Source organism: Dermacentor variabilis, chromosome 6, assembly GCF_050947875.1.
Source record: "Dermacentor variabilis isolate Ectoservices chromosome 6, ASM5094787v1, whole genome shotgun sequence".
Classification (NCBI taxonomy): Eukaryota; Metazoa; Arthropoda; class Arachnida; order Ixodida; family Ixodidae; genus Dermacentor; species Dermacentor variabilis.
In genome coordinates this window covers 198,627,759-198,634,311 of record NC_134573.1, presented here as the reverse complement: position 1 = coordinate 198,634,311, position 6,553 = coordinate 198,627,759, and the positions used below count along the sequence as shown (strand labels likewise).

Genomic DNA, 6,553 nt, shown 5'->3' with positions numbered 1-6,553 from the left:
GGTAGGTGCAAAAAAAATGTTTTAAGGCTACTTAAAACATCAGTGCATTTCAGTGAGAAATATTGAAAAAAAAAAAAACGTTGAAAAGAAGAAATGCTGAAAAATTCCCATAGCTATGAGGCAAGAACACTTTCTGTGGTAAGGGGTGGAAACCAGGTTTAGTTTACAGACCATGATACAATGCGTTGAATGTTCTAGAGCCCAGTCATCGGTGCAATAATTCTTTCTTTTTAAATTCCAAACCCATTTACTTTTGCCAATACATACCTCAACATCTGCACATAAATGCCCAGGCATGTGTTAGTACACTCTTTGCAGAAGGAAAGAAATGGCTGGAACTGTAAGTTAAACTCAAGCAATATGGTATTAAGATGAGTAATAGCTTGTCCTCTTTCAAATGACACGCATTTGCACCTGTACCATGCAAAGCTTTGCATTAGGACAAATTAAACAATGTACGTTACTGTGATGGATACTACAACGGAGCAAGGTGAATAGCTTCAAATGCGCTGCACCTTTGCACTTCCAAATATTTAGATGCAACAATATGCAGCATATTCCAGAAAACATTTGGCAAGTCTTTGAAGAAAAATGGAGCTATCAGTGTGGAAACACAAACTTGAATTTGCTAGCAGCAATACGCAGAAGGCATTAGTATGCATTTCTCTAATGAGTAGGTAGTGGTTTTTTAAAGAAATCTGCACTGGAGTAATTTATAACACTTTAAAGAAATCTGCACTGTAGTAATCTATAACACTTTCACACAGCCTTTCATTTGACTGTTTTCAAGAAAGCCCAGAATTCGCAAATTCAATGACATACCACATGCCTGACTTGCAATTTCAGTGGTGTTGATGTGTCATTTATTATGGTGTGGCTGTCAAGTAAGTGGCATTTCAGATTTAAAAAGCCGTCAGCGGAATTTTTAAAGGAAAGCTTTCTTTGGCCCTTCCACCCACTTTTTGTCTTCCGGTTGCACCTGTCTTGCCGATTATACAACTTGGGCCACTAGTTATGTCCCACAGAATATGTGTCAGATGCTGCCTGCTGTCTTAGACAATTGCCGCCGCGGGTAGAGTGCATACCAGTACCGGATATAATGCAAACCGAGGTGGCTCGGGATGCCAAATGATTTAAGCAAGCGCAGACATGAACTCCAACACAAATGCACTTTCGACCTACCCTCCCGCATTAATATGAATCAAGTAGCTTGTTGCTTTCAAGCAAGTGTAGGATATGACGATTTCCCATTTTCTCAAAGACTTCGCACAGACAGGTAATAAGCACAACAGGCCTGTAGCTAGTAGCCAAATGGATGAATCCTTTCATTTCTTTCCCCGAGAACAAGAACTACAATGGCTTCCTTCATGCAGAACCTTAAATGCCAGACTGTTTGTCATGATTGAAAAAAAACTGGGTTTCAGGCCGATGTGTTTTAATATCCCATAAATGTTATTCAATCAGGTGCGAAGTGCAGACTTATCACAAAAATTTGAGGCCTTATAAGTACAGCAACGATAATGGCTCATCAAGGGCATACTTAAGTTTTCATTCAGCTATTTCATATAAAAATCTCAATAATGTGCGGCTCTAAACAAATATTAAAAATCTGCGCCAGGTGCATTCGCCGGAGTGTTCACTTGGTTATTGGTCAAGGACAAAGCATAGGTTTGCTTCCATTTTAGCCTTCCAAGCCGACCAAGTCACCACTTTCTGTCTCTGAGATCGGGTCATTTTACTCGGTGAGATGCACGACAGTCTGCCAAATCTCTGGCGCATAGGCAAAGAAAGCTTCAGCTTACAATTGTGTGCAACAGAGGTAGTTACATCAGTTCCTTCGAGATCTGACTTGAGAATGTTTGCACGACTCAGCAAGGCTACGATGGCAACAATATGCACAGCCTTGCAGTAGACATGGTGTCAAGACTGGGTCACTGGGTGCTTCGATCTCTCAAACGGCTCACAATGGCATACTTTCATATGGTGGACAGCAACTCACTCAGGGCCTGACCCTACTGATGACAGTGCAAAAATTGCAGTTACACGGATCCATTGTAGTAAGTATAAGTCCATACTGTGGCATTCTGTTACTGCTCTAAACACAGCACATGGTGATGTAGACGTGGGCATGCATGCTTTCCACAATTGTCTGTAGAAGGACAGCATAAAAAACCAAGCCATGGACAGAGGAGATAGACACACAAGTGGTAACATTCGACACATTTATTTGAAGCATGACGGAACATATTTGAACACGTATCCAAACTAAATGTGCATGTCACACAGCTATGACTTCCATAAATGATCGAAAATTGACCCAAGGAAATGCAGTTTCTTTTCCTAATAATCCTACAGATGGCAAGCTTACGCATAATTTTTTATTAAATTTTGGGGATTTACATGCCAAAATTAAAATTTGATTATGAGGCACACTGTAGTAGCAAACTCTGGGTTAGTTTTGACTACCTGGGGTTATTTAACAGGCACCCAATGCACGGCACGCAGGCGTTTTTGCATTTCACCCCATTGGAATGCGGGCGCCGCAGCTGGAATTCGATACTGCACCTTTGAGCTTAGTAGTGAAACGTCATCAGCAGCGAGTGTCGTCTTGTGTGTCTTCTCTGTGTCCGTGTCAGTGTGCTGCTTCACCAGCAAGGTATGATGGTCATAGGTGCTCGTGCAATGTGTGCCCAGCCTGTCAATCATCATGGCCACAATAATTAACAAGCTTTTTTTTTCCTTTGACCTTTCGCCAGCTTCTTCAAATGGTGGATGATATCCGCACATTCTGTAAGAGTAGGAAGAAGACTGTCCTTCTGCTACGAGACGAAACTTCTGCTACGAGACGAAACATCCAAGAATAAAGAAAATTCAGTAAGGCTGACAATTGCGGCCAATGTGAGTGACAGGTTGGGCACACAATGCTTAAGCTCGCCATCTGTAGGATTATTAGGAAAAGAACTCCAGTTTCTTTGAGCCGATTTTTGAAGTTATGACTGTGTGACACACGCACTTGCTGTGAATTCATGCTACATACGTTGTGTCGTGCTTCAATTAAACATTTGTTGAATGTTAGCACTTGTGTGTCTTGCCGCTTCCATCCGTGTCTTGGTTTCGTGTTACTCATCCACAGTTGTGCACCAAGATGAAATTGCTCCCGTCAATATTATCATCTGCTGGTGGGAGAAGTTTGTGTGCGACAATGCCAGAGATGTGCATCTGTACAACATCCCTCGGGCTCTGGGATGCCGCACGGTGCACAAGATGCTGTTAAAAAAATTGCTTTTTTGCTCTGCACGCTGGCATGCAACGTAATATTTTGTATTCTCTAATATTGAGTGCTAACTACTATTAGTATAAATGCATGGTATTAGAAACTTTTTGTGATGATGTCACTAAAGTGTTTATTGTTATTCTAAAGGTGTTTATTTGGCAGAGCTCGGGAGCAGCGCAACGTCGACGGGCAGGGCAGTCACAGCTTCCAAGCACGAGAGCCGTTGCTGAGCAGGAGCGCTCGACCCACTAGCGTTTAGAGCCAGTAGCGCTGAACCCACTAGCGTCTCTTCTACAATCTCTTCGCTACAACCACCCCCCGGGAGCGAGAAGGGAGCCGTCCGGCGACCTAAGAGCTCGTCACTATGAGCGGGTCGTAGTAAGGCTTTAAACGGTCGACATGGACAATGTCTCGGCCACGGCGGCGCATGTCTTCAGATGGCTCAACTGGTTCGATGACATAGTTTACAGGAGATGCGCGTTCGAGAACACAATAAGGGCCTTCATACTTAGGGACCAGTTTTGATGAGAGGCCAGGGGCAGTTAAAGGGACTGAGAGCCACACGAGCGCTCCCGGATCGAAGGTGACCGTGGCAGTGGCGTCACCGCGAGTGCTCCTCCGGCGCTCTTGATCATCGGAAGTAAAGGCCCGTGCGAGGTCGCGGCACTCTTCTGCATGTCGGACCGGGTCAGAAATAGGGATGAACTTGGATGCATCCGGCCGGTACGGAAGAATGGTGTCGATGGTGTGCGAAGGGTGTCGACCATACAGCAAGAAATAGGGGGAAAATCCAGTGGTGCTCTGCGTAGCGGTATTATACGCGTAGGTGACGAATGGCAGAATGGCGTCCCAGTTCGTGTGGTCGGAGGCAACGTACATTGAAAGCATGTCGCCGAGCGTACGGTTGAAGCGTTCTGTGAGGCCATTCGTTTGAGGGTGGTATGCCGTAGTCGTACGATGAACAACGTGGCACTCTTTGAGAATCGCTTCAACTACCTCCGACAGGAAGACGCGTCCGCTATCGCTGAGCAATTCTTGGGGTGGACCATGCCGCAGGATGAATCGGCGAAGCAGGAATGATGCAACATCGCGCGCTGTAGCTGCTGGGAGAGCGGCGGTTTTAGCGTATCGGGTAAGGTGATCTACTGCCACAATGGCCCAGCGGTTACCAGCCGACGTCAGGGGAAGTGGTCCATACAAATCGATGCCAATGCGCCCGAACGGTTGGGTAGGGCAGGGTAGAGGCTGCAGGCCAGCTGGCGAGAGGTGGGGTGGAGATTTTCGGCTCTGGCAGTCGGGGCATGAACGAACAAACTTTTGAATGTAGTTGTACATTCCTCGCCAGTAGTAGCGTCGTCGGAGGCGCTGGTAGGTTTTGAAAAGTCCCGAATGCGCACACTGTGGATCAGAGTGGAACGATGCGCAGATATCAGAACGCAGGGTTCGAGGTACAACTAATAACCACTGGCGGCCGTCAGAGGTATAATTGCGTCGATGAAGCAGGTCGTCGCGAATGGCGAAATGGCGAGCTTGACGGCGCAGTGCACGAGTGGTTGGCTGCGATGACGGATCAGCAAGGCAGTCTATGATGGAGGCAATCCAGGGGTCCTTGCGCTGCTCAGAAGCGATGGTCCCAATGTCGACGGAAGAGACGTCAAGCTGGGATATTGCGCAGCAGGCATTGTCGTCTGGCAAGGGAGAACGTGAGAGGGCGTCAGCATCAGCATGCTGGCGTCCGTTGCGGTACAGTACGCGGATATCGTAATCCTGTAAGCGAAGCGCCCAGCGGGCGAGACGGCCTGAGGGATCCTTCAATGACGACAGCCAGCATAGTGCATGGTGGTCCGTGACGACATCAAATTGGCGACCATACAAATAGGGCTGGAACTTGGTAAGCGCCCAGATGATCGCCAGACATTCTTTTTCCGTGACGGTGTAATTGGTCTCGGCTTTAGTAAGCATACGGCTGGCATATGCCACAACATATTCAGGAAACCCTTCTTTGCGCTGTGCTAAGACAGCGCCGAGGCCAACACCGCTGGCATCAGTGTGTACCTCAATAGGTGCCGTTGGATCGTAGTGGCGCAAAATGGGAGGAGACGTCAGCAAACGACAGAGCTTAGTGAACACCTCGTCGCACTCGGACGACCACGAATGGAGAGGTCCGTTGCTGCCAAGGAGCTTCGTCAGGGGTGATATGACGGCGGCGAAATTGCGAATGAAGCGCCTGAAGTAGGAATACAAACCTACAAAACTGCGCAGTTCTTTGACGGACGTCGGTTTAGGAAATTCAGCTACGGCACGAAGTTTGGCTGGATCGAGGAGGATTCCATCCTTCGAGACGACATAACCTAGTATCATGAGCTGCCGCGCTGCAAATCGGCACTTCTTTAGGTTCAGTTGAAGGCCAGCGTTCGCTAAGCAAGTCAAAACATGCCGTAGGCGTTGAAGGTGCGTGGTGAAGTCAGAGGCAAAAACAACAACGTCGTCGAGATAACATAAGCACGTGTGCCACTTCAAACTGCGGAGGACTGTGTCCATCATGCGTTCAAAAGTTGCTGGCGCATTACAAAGTCCAAACGGCATGACGTTAAATTCGTATAAGCCGTCGGGTGTGACAAAGGCTGTCTTCGGCCTATCGACGTCAGCCATGGGTACTTGCCAATAGCCGGAGCGTAAATCTAGAGATGAAAAGAATTCTGCTCCTTGTAGGCTATCGATGGCGTCATCAATTCGCGGCAGCGGGTATACATCTTTGCGAGTGATCTTGTTCAGGCGGCGATAGTCTACACAGAACCGTACCGAGCCGTCTTTTTTCGTAACAAGGACGACAGGGGATGCCCATGGACTGTTCGAGGGTCGGATCACTTCGCGGCGAAGCATATCGTCCACTTGCTCATTAATCACACGACGTTCCGTGGCCGAGACGCGATATGGTCGTTGCCGCAATGGCGGTTGGGAGCCAGTGTCAATATGGTGCGTGACAGCAGACGCCCGGCCCAAGGAAGGTTGCTCGACATCAAAAGAAGAACGAAATTCTTCTAAGATGCGCAGAAGCTGCGAACGCTGAGGTGGGGTGAGGCCATCGGCAATAGATGAATCGAACACACCTGTGGGCAAAGGGTCGGACGTCGCGAGAGAACCGAGCGTGTTGTAACAGGCGCAGGACGTGTCTTCGGGAACATCCGTAATTTGTACGGCGTCGATCACTTCCACATGGCCAAGACATTCGCCTTGAAGCAGCATCACAGGGTATGAGAAGGGGTTATAGACAAAAAT

At 47.7% G+C, this 6,553-nt stretch overlaps 1 protein-coding gene across 5 annotated transcripts in view; it reads right to left on the bottom strand.

The window, feature by feature from the left end:
* LOC142586063 (uncharacterized) overlaps positions 1–6,553 on the bottom strand; it is a 151,141-nt gene that overhangs the window by 140,488 nt on the left and 4,100 nt on the right. The gene's annotated exons all lie outside the window — the stretch shown is intronic.